At 42.5% G+C, this 15729-nt stretch overlaps 1 long non-coding RNA gene across 2 annotated transcripts in view; it reads right to left on the bottom strand.

Annotated features, from left to right (window-relative positions):
• The window catches only part of LOC148224348 (uncharacterized), a 217296-nt gene that overhangs the window by 136181 nt on the left and 65386 nt on the right, over positions 1–15729 (bottom strand). For both annotated transcript variants that reach the window (XR_015802417.1, XR_015802416.1), the window contains exon 3: positions 8397–9274. This is a non-coding gene — a long non-coding RNA (uncharacterized LOC148224348). The remainder of the gene's footprint in view (positions 1–8396; positions 9275–15729) is intronic.

The raw sequence follows: 15729 nt of genomic DNA, 5'->3' as shown, positions 1-15729 counted from the left end.
GATACAACTTCGACCAATTGATAATTATTCGATGGCAATAAAAAATACATTGGCAGTCTCAATCGAGCTCCTCACAGAGCCGTAAAATGCTCACAAAACCACAACAAACAGTGACTGTGACCTTTTGAGAGCAGCAAAGGCAGAGAGGGAGATGGGTTCCTCCTCCTTCTTCCAAGGCAGGAGTAAATGTAGAGCCTCACCAGGAGGTGGTGGTGTGGGGAGTCTGTATCAATGTAACCATAACTATATTTCTGTCCCTAACATTGGGGGGGGGGAAAGGACAATAAGGATGATGAGGTGATGATAAGGTAGCTTTGGGGAAACTGTGCCATGAGTTGCAGTGTCACAGCTGAATGACTATCCCAACAAATTAATTTTACAATGCTTTTGATTTGACCCATAGATGAGAAGACGGTTTCAGCTGAGTTCTGTTTTCAGGGACCCATTCATCTCCTGAAACTAAAAGCCAAGCTCATAAAGCATAAACCCACACAAGCTAAAACCAATCAGTAGCTTCCCCGAATCCCTGCAAAGCCAAACCATTCAGTGCCACGCTGCTCTGCCAATAATAGTAACAAGTAACACTACACTCAGCCTGTAATTTTTCATATCCACTGTGCTGTTGTCATATGATTTACTGTGCTAGCACTGAGAGCCATTGCCCAAGCCCTGTCTCTGCACTCCTCCTGATTTACTTAAATCTTTTTACTTTTATCAGCCACAGGGAATGGGGACACTTACATGTAACAACTGACAATTTGAACAGAAAATACAGAGAAAAGCTGTGTAAAGCAAGTGGCTGAGATTATAGCTGTTGACTTCTAATATTATTTGACAGATGAGACTGCTGCAATTATCCTCTGCTCATGGGTTCCATTACGGGAACAAGAAGCACACAAAATAAGGGCAATTTCCCAAACAATATATAGGTCCACTTAACTTTGTCAAGAGCCATTTCTGCAAGTGAAGTCCTCCCTGGTTAAAGATACAAGGATAATGTGTTGGCAACTTCACATGAGCATTTAGTGCATTCCACATTAACTGCATTTTCAGTTCTTTTCCTACTCTGTTTGAACCAAATATGATATTATTTCTAAAGGTATTTGTTTGAAGAATAACATTGTGCTTAGTGCTGTTCCTTCCCTCAAGAGCTATTCTTTCTTTTTTTTTTTAAATAAAGTGTTTCAGAAAGTTTGCATCTCACAAGATCACTGAATTTTTGCAGTCCTGCATCCCCCTGCATCATTCTATCTCTGTGCCCTCTCTATCTCCCTGTACAGAGAGGGAAGGCACCAGCTGCACACAAAGGTTCCTACTGTCTCCTTCTCCATTCTTCTTTCTTTGAACTCCAGAGAGTTATCCCAAGTCCCACACACCACTCTGCAGACCCCACCATGTCCCTGGCTTGCCCCAGACCAGAGCCACATTCCCTCTCTGCTCCACTGGCACCCACTCCCAGCCAGCACAGCCAGTGAAAAGGAATCCTGAGGGTGGGTGGAAAGTAAACAACATGGGCAAGTGGTTCCTCAAGAGCAAAAAATTTGGAGCAAAAAAAAAAAAATCATTCTGGGGACAGGGAATCTCTCATACAGACCACTCTGCATGTCCAAAAGCCAGCTCATAGTACCCAACACAGACACACCAGTATGCAAGCAGATCTCAGAGGAAGGGTGAGATCTCAGGTTCCAGATTTCCCTAAAGTAAATATACAGCAAAGGCAATCATCCTCTGAAGCCTTCCTGTACCAAGTCTAACCACTGTATCTGCACAGTGGAGTGTGAAAAAAGGAACATTAGACCTGCTTTAAGTCCAAACCTCAATACAACCTTAGCAACAGAGTCACTACTGGCATATCCATAATATATTTTTAAGGTTGCCCCATCGCTTTGACTTGTGTAGCTATTTATAGATCAAAGGGAGTTTCTTTCTCTAGGAGGAAAAAAAAGCAATGAATTTTCTGAAAGCAAAGGTGAAAAAAAAATGAGAATGAAAATAGAGGGAATAACCTGTGCCCTAGGCAGTAGTTATTAATTCTGCCCTTCAGTGCAATCTGTGCTGAACCATAGTGGAGTGAATATTTTTCAGCACCCTTCCCCAACTCCGCACACATAATTCAATATCTTCTCCTGCATGTGCCTAGGACCTAGTGCTGCAGACCCTGGTGGGAGAAACACCACTGGGAATCACTACAAAAACACTTCAGGCTAACTTCAAGTTCCTGATTCCCCTCCTTGGAGGCTGAAGGTGTCCCTCAATTTGGGCGAGATTTTTTTGTCCCATCCAATGCCATTCAGAAAGCTCTCATCCAAGGAAACAGGCCCTGCTTTTCCTGAAGTATTACTAACCACTTGGTTTCCATGCTAGCTTGTGGCAGTGAGTTTCATGGCTCAGCCAAGAGCAGAGTCACAGATGATGTGAGAAAAAACAGACCTTGACCACAGACAGTAGGACACAGTTTTTCTCCATGTCCAACAGCATGAGCACCCAAGGAAGAGACCTGGTAAAGGGGAAAGTGCCATCACCTTCCAAGCCTACTGTGGAGGAAGGCTCTGACCCACCTGCCCTCATCTAAACAAATACCCCGGCCTAAACTAAGACATCCCACCAGGAAGCATCCTTCAGGCTGTACATGTGAAATGTCCTTAGATGTCTGGGAATATGGATAGAGCAACATTTTACACATTTCTATGAGGTAAATAAGATTTATGTCAATATTACAGAAGAGAAAATTAATCTCAGGAGTCAATAGGAAAAAGAAGACGAGCTGAGAGTATTCAAATGTCAAACTCACAGATCCCAATGTCCTCCAGATTATACTATTTTCCTATTGTCAGAATTACTAACTAATGACATCCAGAATGTGAGGAACAAAATACTTTTTTTTTTTTTTCTTTTTTTTTTTTTTTTTCTTGTCTCTTACTTTCCTCCCTTCACCATACCGCTAGGGTTTTCCAAGAGGCGAGCTGGCTCTTTCCTGGAAAGTGACCTTTGCTGGAGGGCAGGCAGATGGCAGCAGCCACAGACATGCCCAGCTCTCCTCCTTGACCATGTGTCACTCAAAAGCCTTGAAGATCTCTGTGCTGGAGACCCCAGGTCTCCTTCTGAATCTGGGTCACTGGCAGCACAAAGTCCTGCTGAAGGCACCCATGTGTGACACAGACCCAATAAGGACCATTCCTCATCTCAGGGACACAGTGATGGCCAAATCTGCACTGTGCAATTGCAATGATTTGAGTTCCAGGAATTTTTTTTTCTTAATTTTTTTTTATTAGGATTATTATTTCTTGTTCAACCCTTGCAGTTTTCATCTCTTTAGCACAGATCTCCTCACAAAGGCAATCCTTGTACCAGAAAGCCTCAGATTTGCCCTCAGCTCTTCCATTGGCATTGATTAAGGGTCTTTTTTCTTTTTTCCTTAAAAAAAATTCAGAAAAGAAAAGGGACATGATTTAAAACTAAAATAGAATGAAGTGCATTGTACAAAGGATTATTTCAAGTAATTCTCCTTGAAACTGTAACAAAGGAATGTTTCCTGGGGATTAAATGGACTGTCAGGTAATCAGAAAAGTTGTTTTAGGTTTTCCTCAAGAAGAAAAGAAGCATTTTGGATGGATTTTGTTTCTGGTGCTTTGTGACACTTTACAGCTTATTCCCTCATGTCACACCAGTTTATTTCATTATTCATAAACATGCTAAATGCCAAAATGATTGCAGAAGCTATGGGGCTCTTACACACTCAGCCACTAAGCCCTTTTCTCCCCATCCCATTGCAAATGCAAGGACCCAGCCCTCTCAGTGTCCTTCCACAGGGATTTTCTTCTAACCACTGCTCATCCTGCTGCCTTTCTTGTAACACATGTGGGATTCCTGGTATTTTACACTTTATGCAGGACTCTCAGACGGCCTTGAAGGAGAAATCGCATGCACGAGAGAACGAATTTGTCCCTGGGGTTGAAGTCCAGAGAGCCAGCACCCAGGGAACCTTGCATACAGTGCAAGTCCTTACTCCTCTGTGGAGCACTTGGGGTGCTAACAGTAAAGCCCACTCCCACCATCAGTCCCAGGACGCCTCCCAGACCTGATTTGGGCTCTCTCACCACTCTTCTACCTTGCTTGGCACCGCAGGGGACAGGCTGCCCCTTCTCAGAGCTGGAACACAATTTCCACGATGGTGTCTCTCTTCCATCCTCAACAGCTGCATGCTCCTGCCTAACCTGCCACCTAAAGCATAGGGATTCCTTAAAATGGCCCAGGTCTTTCCTCCAGGACTCATCAAAAGTCCCTACAAGCAGCTGCTTCTCAGCTGCTCCAGCCCACATCTACACCTCGAGCGCAGCCCTCTTCTCTCACCCTTCCCAAAGCCTTCAAGGGAGCAGCCAGGACAACCTGGAGCACAGACAAGCACCACATCCAGCTCCACACTCTTTATATACCAAGTGGAAGGAGTCCTCCTCCCTCTGCTCGGCCAGGAGCAGCCAGCAGCAAAGGCAAGCACAGCAGAGCCCCAAAGGGAGCAGGGGCTGAGGGGAGGGGATGTCAGAGATGCTCTCTGTCCCTGTGGAGAGGCAGCCCCACCAGCTGGCCCCTGTGGCTCGGCTGGCCCGCAGCACCAACATCCTTTTCACTGCTAGCTGCTACTGGGTGCCCAAGCAGCAAAAGACACCCACATCCATCTGTGCCTAGGCAGCCAGCTCCTGCTACAGCAGTCACTCTTTGCTCTCAAAAACGGTGTGGGAAATGGGGGTTTAAAAACCACTATGACTGTGTGTGGAATGGTGGCTTGTCCCTCTTTGGCTTTCCATGTGGCAGCACTGCCACAAGTGACAAAGCACAGCCTTGTTCTGTGGTTGACCCAGGAGTCAAGCACTGGACTCTATGCCACAAACAGCCTCATAGGCTCACAGGACACAGTTCCCCCCATCACATGCTATGCTGAGCCTGCTCCAGTCTGGAACAATTGCTCCTTCATGTGTGTGACTTAATTTTATCTCTAAGTAAGAGAAAGGAAGATTTTAACTGCTAATGGCCCTGGAAAATGAAGATCTTTTTCTTATTTTATTTTTACTTTCTTAATCTAAGGACGAGGTTTTCTTTTCCATGAGCTGCTTCTTTCTAAAAGAATTTTTATTCCAATTATTCAGACACCTGCTGGTGTCCCAGCAGCCCCCTGGCAGCAGGGAACCCTCTCGGGCTGAGCAGCCGAAGGAAACAAAGCCCAGAACAATGTTGTACAGGGAAACAGTACACACACCAGCAAGCCAGAGAGCACAGCAGCAAATGTGTTATTAGTCTGACATCACAAGGGCCTGCTTGTTTGTTTGCTTTACGCTTTTAAATCCCGACGCTCTCTCTTGCCGTGCCACATGTTGAATTTTTCTTGATTAAGTTGAGACTTTTATTATGCAGTATCCCCAGAAGAATTACAGAGGGGAAGGAGAAAACCCAACTGCATATGGCAAAGGCAGTGAGATAGATACTGAACTCCTCCAGCTTGAAATGACAGGCAGTACAAATAAAGCTCCTTTGTAGTTGCTTTAAGACGTAGCATGTACCAGCCCATCTCAACAAATACACCTTGGGAAAAGCCAAAAGCTGGCTCAGAGATGCACAGCGAGGGAAATTTTAAAGCTGCCAGCGTAAGTTTCTTCAGACACAATATCTTTGTACAGTACTGAGCACTGTCAATTTTGACTGTGTAGCAGCAGTAGCAGTAATAAAAATAAAAATAATAAATTTCTTAATTGTTAACTATTATTGTTATTATTTTAGGCCTCTCCAAGTCTTGAACTGTAAAAACAACATTGGCCACAAAAACCACCCAACTCCTCTCAGCTGAGTATTCCATGAATGGGATTGGCCCTCCTGGCCAGACCGTTTGGGCTGCATCTTTCAGCCTCATTTCCCTCCTTCCAACGAGGGCTGTGTTTTGCAAGAGATACAACAGCATCAAAGCCAGTGTGGCAGGACTTTCTCACTTGGAAATAGGCTTCAAGCAGACCTGCAAACTCTGTTGAAGTTTGCGTTATGGTACCGGAGCAGCACAAAACAGCTCTAGCATCTGGCCTCAGGGGCTCAATCAGTTCTGTATGAATACTCATATGATGCAGTTATCATCAGCAAAGCCCATAGCTAAGCGCCTTGCTACCGAGTCTCATGGCTTTGATTTAAGGAGCTCCCAGTAATCTGGGACACTACAATTAACATATTTAATAGAGCGACTAATGGGAAAGAAAAAGGGGGGAAATCTGCAAACTGCAGCTTACGCTGATGACAGGGTGGGAAAGGAACAAAACCCAAAAGTTTCAAACTATGAAAAAGGCAAACTAGTTAGTTTCCCCCTTTCATTCTGCACAGTGCAAGGGGAAAAAAATAAGAATCACAGAAAGTAATTGTCAGTAATCTCAGACAGATTGGTTTATTTTTCTAAGGTATTGTACAAGATTTAAACATGTATTTTGGGACACTTTGACAAGCCTGCTCATCAAAAGGCTGATGATCTGCACTTTATGAACACCAAATTCTTCCAAAATGTCTCACACAGTGGCACATAAAATATACAGATTTATTTTTAAAACATACCTCTGTTCCCTACCTGTGAGAGATCACAAACTATGCAGGTATACTATTAAAAGTTTTCGGCAACAACTAAGGGCTCAATAAAGTCATCTGTCATTGTTCCAGGTAAGAAAATGGCAATGGAATCAATCTAGATTATTAAGAGGATATAAGCAAAAGTAGGATTCCTTAATTAAGAACAGACAATATTATCACAATTATGATAAATAAAACATAGCTCTTCTGGTCAGCTGGAGACTTCGTGCACTGATCTAGCTTGGGATACAGGACCAGCTTCAGCTGGCTTGGAGAAGCAGCCAGAAGCAGCATTCATCTGATCAATGGCCAGGTAATAATAATGTATTACACAACATATTGCTGAGTTATAGTTATGCAGTGTTCTAACAATTGCCAGACCAAAACTCCAGCAAGATAGCTGGATGACTAAATACATATTTATTTTTTACAGTGTCTTTTACGTGGTTATTTAATTACCTCCAAACCAAGTATTCTAAACTGAAGAAATAGTTCCTAATTATATTCAAATGGGTACCTAAATAACCTTAGTTCTGCCTCGGGTTTACTGTATACAGTATATACCATGTGGCACATTCATTTCATATGGTTATTATAGCCCGTAAACATAAAATTATTACAGAGTCACTGAAGCAACTATGGTGTCATATGAGATAAAATGACTGTTTGAGAAAGGTCTTCCAGCTTTCCAGTATCATGTCTTCATTGTATCCCCCACTGGAGAGTGAAGGCCAGCTGTCCTTAGAGAAGAGGATAAGTCACGTTCAAATGACAAAGAAAAGCAGAGGTCTTGTTTTTCTTAAAGCACTTCTGGAGTTTTATTCCTTCCAGAAACAATAGAGGAGGGAAGCAATGTTGAGAGATGGCAAGTGTTTAAGGAATTTCCTCCAGCAGAACATGATTTTTCAGTGCTGGCAAGAAACTATATTTTGCAAATAATGACACTAAGTGGAAGATGATCACATTTCTTTAACAATGTAACCTACAGACAAGAGGTTTTTCCGTCATTAAAATAGCTCCAACTTTAGGTGTTTACCGAATCTGTTTATAAGCAAGCTAGTTAATGGATTTACTTGTAAACTTGGACAATATAGGAACTATTTATAGGGTAGAGGTAGCACTCATCTGAGCTCATTTGAGCTCTAAAACTCAGGTACTTGGGTCAGCTGGGCATCTAGATTTCCTCACGGAGGACAGAAAAAGCATCTCAGCAGTCGGGAGCTGATTTATTGGACTGGGTAGAGCTCTTACTCTCCAGACATGACCAGTGTCCATATGCACACCTGTGTTTTAAAGAATATTAGATGAATCCCATTCCTATTAAAAGTGGATTATGGTGTTTCCAATCCCTTGGGAGTAGTGTCGGCTAAAAAATTTTCAGCCCTATCCCCACGACCCCTACTCATCTCTGTTGCCTCCAATCCCCAAGAAGGGTTGGTTATCCCTCTCCTTTGCACCAACTCAGCTAACTCAGAGATATAAAATGATTTGGTTCTAAAGAAGCACTTTTTTTCCTATTACCCACCTGTTTTTCTATTGTCTTCCTGTCATAATCTTTTTCTCATTAGTCATCTCATTTTCACCAGTCCTGGACACACCAGCAGTAGAACAGACACAGCAGTGAAAGCAGCAGATCCTTGTGTGGGGGCAAAGTAGGGTGGGAGAGGGCATATTGTATCCGTTGACAAAGAACTCATAACATGGAGCTGCGCCCTAATTTTCAAGAGATCCTTACATTTTTGTGTTCATTCAGACAACTCAGAGGCTATATGCAATAATCAACACTGCCTAGGTTAGAGACTCACAGCATTGTCTTCCCAGCAAGAATAATCTGTTCATTCTCCTTCTTCAGTGTTCCTTTATCCTTCAGCTTCAACTACGGTATGCCTGAAAGGCAGAGCACAAAGACTCCTTGTCCAACTGGCCATCAATGAAATGAGCTGCCAGAGCACGCTGACATCCCCTGTACCATTCCTCCTTCACACCTGCTCTTTGCCAGGCTCTTTCACAAGACACACCTTCCCTGGACCCCTCCAACAATCCTGCATCAAATTGTCCCTAAAAGTCTAGGGGCCCGGACACTCACCTTATTTCGCATTTCTGCATTGCTGCCTTGCTCTATCACACACTACTCAGCCTGGATTTGTGCTGTCTCCCAAGGCCAGAGAAGCAGACCTTCCTCCACCCCCACATCAGTCTCCTGCCTGGATCAGACAGCTCGCCTGCAGCTGTGTGTGGCCTTGTCCCAGAAACTTTTATCCTAAAAATTTAGTAGAAGAGCAAATACCTCCTTGATACCCCGCTGTCAACGTCAATAGAGTGACTCCAGGAATGAACTGAGTGCACTGGAAGAGGAAAAATTTTAGCAAAGCAAAAAACAAAAAACCATTTCTCTAGAGATATTTAGACACACACATACACATAAGGTGAGATTTTACAACTTAATTTGCTTGTGAATGGCACTGAACTGATTCAGTGTGGTTGCTACAGTAGATGTGTCCCCTAAACAGTAACTTGGTGCACAGAGAATTACGTACATTCATGCATCAACATTTTTGAGTTAAGATACTTCCTTATTCCAAAGATTGTTGATTAGCCCCTTTTCAAACTCAGTATCCGCTGTCTGTGCCTTACGTGAATCATGTTCAGCACAGGACATTGCTGATGCTTTGTCACAAACAACCTAGGAATAAAAAGATTGGCATTTCAGTTTATTTTTCCTGCATCTTGTTAAAAAACATACTAGGAATTTTGAAGAAACCTAATGCATAAATACATATTTCGTCTGATTCAATAGCATATACAATTCAAATGACACTGCATTAGAAAATCAAGGGCCTGCTGTTATTCACCAACACATTAAATACGAGCAATTTATTTCTTTACCTTGACGTTAGTCAGGGGGCCAAATCAGAAAATGATGCAACTTCACTTAACTGCCTGCCCCACCTTCCCCCCAACAAGCAGCCAGAAAGCTGCTGACCGCTCTAACACAAAATGCTATTTCTTTAATCTTATCAGCCACCACCTCATCTGGGCCATGAGGACAATAACAGATTGGCATTAGCAATCCCAGCCCTCCTCAGACAGTCGGAGGCTTGCATATCTTAGCTGATGTGCCTAATTAGATACAGCAGTGATTCAGCCTTCAGCTGCGGTTCTGTGGTGCTGCTTCCAGGGTGCCTCAGCGTGCTCTGCATCAGCCGGTGACTGAGGTGTTTACTCTTCATCACAATCGCTGCTATCTGTCAGAACTGATACCAGACTGCTTCCCAAAGAACACCACTCCTTCCCTTATTTATATGGAAGCACTTTCACCAGAAGGAGCAAGTTATCTTTGACTGAATGTTATTCCAGTGGAAGACAATAGCCTGGAAATCCTGGTGTCTTCCAGCTCCGGACAGAAAAGTCTGCTGAGCTTTCCAGGGGTGTCACAGAGGAACACTTTGGCATGTTATTCAGACTCCAGGCCTGCTCACTCTGCCTAGTGATGTGGAAAGCTCTATCTCATGGGTTGCAGGCTTGTGAATTCTGACTTATCGTTAACTGGATGACGTATTTTTGTCTCTTTTTCTTTTCTTTAAATTTAATTTAATTTAATTTTATCTTATTTTAGGTTTTCAGTATCTAGCAGTGTGAACTAGAGATGAACTGCTGTTCTGGAGGGGAAAGGTCTGTATGTCATTAACCTCATCAATCTCTGTTGATTTAACAGAGAATGTAAGCAAAGAAATGTATCCCAAAGAACGGTAAAAAAATCAGTGTTTTCTCAGGCTTTATCCTTAGTAGATTAGAACAGCAAGAATATCCTTCGACAAACTTCAAAAGTGTGAAAGCCATGGTAGATAAAACATTGTATTTGCGGATTTAAAATTACAATACTCTATAGCTAAAAATCTAGGTGCCTCAGTCTGGGGAAATTTTTGGGGGCAAAAAGCAAATCTCTGCTGAAATATGAAGATGGCACCTATTTATATAAGCCAAGGATATTGCTCCTTAATATCAAAGCCTATTATCACTTCTACATACTTGCCAATTGCTATGTTTAGTGCTCTGTTTTCCATTGCAATAGTAGACCCTTAAGGGAAGCTAGAAAATCCAGCTCTTCATCAGTAATGTTTTCAACTCTAATAGGAGATGTACAAGACCCTGAGCTCAGCTCTTTGTGAATAAAAAGGCTTTTAATTCATCTTTAAGGAAACAATTAGAGATCATCCAGAGCATATAAATTAATCTGATTTTTCTTTTCCCCTATCAATGCTATTATATATCTCTTTTCTTTTTCTTCCAGGTTGGTTTCTATTTTCTCTCAGGTGCAAATGAAGTTTCCTAAGGCAAGGAACTGAAAAAAAATCAGCAACATCTGGAGTTATCTATGCTTCTGCCAAATAAAACAAACACGTCTGAAGAGGGCTGCTTCTCAGAATAAAAAGGGAAGTGATGACTAAAAAGGAAATGCAATTTACCAAAAATATCTCATTTTGCCTTTTCTTAAATATATGTCTTATAAGTCTCCTTGACCACCTAAAAGTCCTACTTGAATCATGCAACAGTACGATTTGTCCAGAAAGAACAAATATTTGACAGTTTTATATGCTGTTTGGAGGTGAATGCAAGTTTAGAGATTATTTCATAGTATCTTATAAACTATAGATTTTGCATCTAAGTTAACTTCCCTCAGCTCTGTTTTCATCAATATAAACAGGCAAAGTAGGATTCATCTCACTTTTCAGCAGACATCTAAACTGTACTTTAAAAGAAGCAGTTGCTCTCCTTTGGCTGAGAAGGCAGCTCAGGACAGCTAGCTTAGCCACGACATCTATACCTGTAGCTGTCTAATATTGGGAAATAATGAGGGTCACCTCCCAAAACTGTGTTGCAGAATCATCTCCCTTGCATTCCTCCTTATCTTGGCTTCTCCTTGTTGTGACTGGCACCCTCCTGAAAAGGAGGGAACTATCATCCATAGACAAGAGAGGCTTTTGTCCTCTTTCTTAAGAACTTTCCTTAGAGGTCCTTAATGAAAAGGTGATAAGAGCAAAAGCTCTGTTACTTAGGCATATTCAGCTTAACTTTCTTGTCCCTACTTCCAAGCCCTTACTCTGAGTCCTCCTTCTCATTCTGTTTCTTTTTGGCCCACCTTAAATCTCATTCTCTAAGAGTCCTCCTTATTTGAGTCCCTCCAAAAAATCATTCCTACCCACTTGGCTCTATTAATCCTGACCTAATGTGCTGACAGTTCTGCCAAACATTTACTGGAACCAACCTAGTGTGCACCGTCCTTAAACAGCAGTTATGGGATCTTGTCACGTACTAATTGTTCTGTCCAGAATTTCACTTACAGGCTAACCATTAGTACCTATGGTAGGTGTGTAGTCACTCGAGTCAATGAAGCAACAGTCCCCTCCAGGGAGCCCTAAGATCATGTGCAGTTTCAAATTCCTCATGAAGATACTTCTTTTTACTAGTTACATAGAAAGAGGCCTGAGTGGCAATAGTCCTTATTTTATGTTATCCGTGAAGTACCAAAAGATTGGTAGGGTAAACCAGAGCTTGCCTCTTTTCTTTTTACAGGAATACATCTTAACATTTCTTTTAATACTTGGAAATAATAAATACAAACAACTGCAGAGACATACAACTTTTAGTTGCCTCAGGGCACTCTGCTCTGAAGCCTATTCTCACCTTAAGTTTAGTGATCTTCAGCTGCTACTGATGTTAAGAGGAATGCTACATCTGGCAAAATAAGGCCTGTTGACATTACTGATGGACCTCACTGATCAAAGATGCAAATAAAGAAGAAAAAAAAGCAACAATGGAAGGAAAAGGGAAATAAAACCAGGCTTTATACCTTTACTAAAAGCCTCTAATATCCTTTCTCTATTACTACAAAAGCCAAGGGATGTTGCAAATTTGGATACACTGGAGAGCAATTTTCTTCTCTTTGATGTCACCGATGAAACAACAGGTCTCTCCTCTCTTCACCTTCAATACAAACAGGAAAGGGACTCAACCCAGAATGAAGCTGGGAGCAGTGCCTGAGCTGTCCCGCTCCTGCTAACAGCAGGGGGATGGGTGCTAAAAGCAGGGAAGGTCATCCCCAAAGGTTCAAGGGGTTCAGAACGAGGTGGCAGATCTTGGGGAGCAAGCCAAGGTCACCCTTTGGCAGCACAGTCTCAGTGAGCAAAGGAGAACACACACCAGGATCTGCCCCATTCTGTCGCGAGTATTCTAGCCAGAAGAAAGACAAACTTGACAACCTTCAATTTTTTTATCATTTGAAGAATGCATGAGGAAATCACATGATCCATTCAGCCTAACTCACATAAACTTAGAGAAGCATGTGGCTTGAATTTTACAGCCTTTTCTTATCATTAGTATTTTTCCTTCAAATCTCACATTTTGTTGGGCTCACAGAACAACAGCAAGGGCTGTCCTGTATCTAATTTGAGGCCCGCTGATTCCCTGTGACTGCAAACAATCTGCAGCTTACTGGATAAAGTGTCTTCTTTGTATTTCAAAAATAGTCAGCACAAATCCAATTAAAAATGTTTCTTTTCTTTCAAATGTTATATTGTTCTGAGCGTTTCTGTGTAAGCAGGGAACCCTGGATTACATTCCTCTCCAGGGGATCCTAAATGTTTATACAAATCACAGTAGGCAGCATTACAACACTTCCAACTTTTGCCACATGCACTTTGTCTAAACTCGAACTTGGTCAGAAATCTGTCACACTGCAAATTGTAAAAAAGAGAAATGAAAGGAAACGGTCTTATTTTTGTTCCTTTTGAGGATGTAATTCTATTAACAGTTCTGTATGTCTTTTCCCCATCAATTTAATTATGGATTAATTAATTCTTAGCAGTTTTCTAAAGCCCAGCAAAATATCATCTGACCCAAAACATTTCACAGCAGGGAAAAAAGACAAGTTAGATAAAGAGAAAAATCCATCCTTTGGGAAAAAAAGGTGTTAAGAAGAACAGACAAGGGCAGAAAAAAAGATCAGGTCTCTCTTTTCCTCAGCAAACACATTGGTGCATGTCTTGCTCATTACATTTCATCCTTTCCATTCCTGTACGTCATGCCGCAGACTGAGCTTAACTATAAACTGGTGATGCAGCACCCAAGGACTTCTTATTTTTTGCATTTTCTTGAGGATATCAACATCAAAGTGGTTGAGATACAGGCATGGCCACGACTTTGCCGTTGGTGTTGTTCCACAGTCATGGATCTCTTTTCACAAAGTCTGAACATGCTTGGAGGTGCAACCCAATGATTGAGCTTGTGTCTCAGGCTGAAGCTCTGTGGTGAGAAATAGCAGTGTCTACATTACAAATACCCAGGCCCTGGCAAATGTTACATTTATTGTTGTCCAAGATAATTTCAGGAAGAGCTTGAGTTTGCACCCTTTTCTGTGAGTGTGTGTGCTGCTCCAACCAGTCAGGTTGTGACTGCCATCTGCTTACATTTATGTTTTTATAGGACCTTTTATCACAGGGCTCCCAAAGCACTTTACACGCTTACACCTTGATTCTCTGTTGTAACAGTAGGTGAGTTTAAATTAAAATAATGTGCAGGTCGTAATCTTGGAATTGGGCTTTAGAGCCTCCTTTTTCACCTCTCAAGTGGGGCTATTACAAAGCAGGTACAAATAGCCAGAGCCAGGCATTTCAAGCCACAGTAAAATCAGGATATCTCTGCAAAGGGAGAAAACAGAAAGACTTAGAAAAAAGGAAACTATGTTTCACATGCATTGCTGATAAATCTCACAATGTAAAAGAGAAGCACATCTATGCCTTTGATAACTGTGCAGAGGGATAACACTCCACTTGCCATGAAGAAAAGGAAACACAACTCAAAAAAGCACTTATCTCCTTGTCCTTATATACAATTATTGGGGGATGACTACTGCATGCAACAGGGAAGCCCAAAGAAAGGAGAAGTCTTCTTTCAGCAAAAGAGCTGCCCCACTTCAGGGAGGGGGAGCTGATGTTCTCAGCTATTGCAGAAGGTCGCAGTGGCAGGCCAGGAAAGGCACAAGCTGTGACATGTTCCTCCTGTACACACAGCAGGCACAAGTGACATTGCTATGCTGACCCCCTGGGGAAGGGCACAGAAGCCGAAGCAGCGCAGGAAGATGAATGCAGGAAGCGCGGGAGCAGAGAACAGGAGTTCATTTTTGGAAGTGCTTCCACAGGGTTAGCAAGTTAATTAGTTGCACAGCACGGGCCCAACCACCATGCCATGAAGCTTTTTTTATTAAATCTGCTTATTTTTGGACCCTCTGTTGCTAATTCAACTGCCACTGGCCAGGCCAATCAGAGAGAGCACGCTGCTCCTCCAGGCACAGGTGGACACCCACAGCCAACACCTGCACCTGAGCCAGACACCTCAGGCTCCTTTACTGAAAATGCAGAGGGATGTTTTCCTCGGGGAAACACTTCGTCTCTTCCTGGAACTGATGGAGAAAATAGGACAAATTATTTGTACCCAACAAGGGTTTGTTTTATTCCACCGTGAAGTCGGGAGAAAGAACGTTTGTCATGCCCTCCACCCTGCAGAATAGGCCAGTGAATCTGCTCTTGCAGAGCACTCTAAAAAAATTCAATACAAAGGCAAAATAAAAATAAAACCAACAAAGAACTGTGAAAATTAAAGCTGGTTACTTACAACTGGGTCTTCAAGACACACAACCCTACACATTCATCGCTAGGAAGCATAAGTTATCAGTTTACACAATGGCATACTAACTTAACTTCCCAGATCAAAGCACCTGATCCAGAGGGAAAGACTGAGAAGGTAAAAAAGACATGAGAATAGGAGGTGAGCAGGTATGGGGTAAAGAACCAGGAGAGGCAGGAAGAGCAGTAGAAAAATAGTATCACAGACTGAAAGAAAAAAGCAGAAGCTGCAACATTATAGACCTGCTTCATTCCTGAACTCTTCTCTTTCTTCTCCAAGTCTTTTCCCCATCCACCCTGACCTTCACTTCTCTTCCATGGCTCCCTTTGTGCATCCATCGCAGCTCAACTCACTCCTTCACCTGCTCAGAGTCATTGCCACCCACAGAAAATCCCTCCAGACATCAGCCTGGGATGCATTCTGGAGCAAAGGAGGGCCTGAAATAGCTCCTGCTGA

This window comes from Sturnus vulgaris, chromosome 3 (genome assembly GCF_052056855.1).
Source record: "Sturnus vulgaris isolate bStuVul1 chromosome 3, bStuVul1.hap1, whole genome shotgun sequence".
Classification (NCBI taxonomy): domain Eukaryota; kingdom Metazoa; phylum Chordata; class Aves; order Passeriformes; family Sturnidae; genus Sturnus; species Sturnus vulgaris.
The sequence above is the reverse complement of the archived record's forward strand: the minus strand, read 5'-3'. Positions and strand labels throughout refer to the sequence as shown.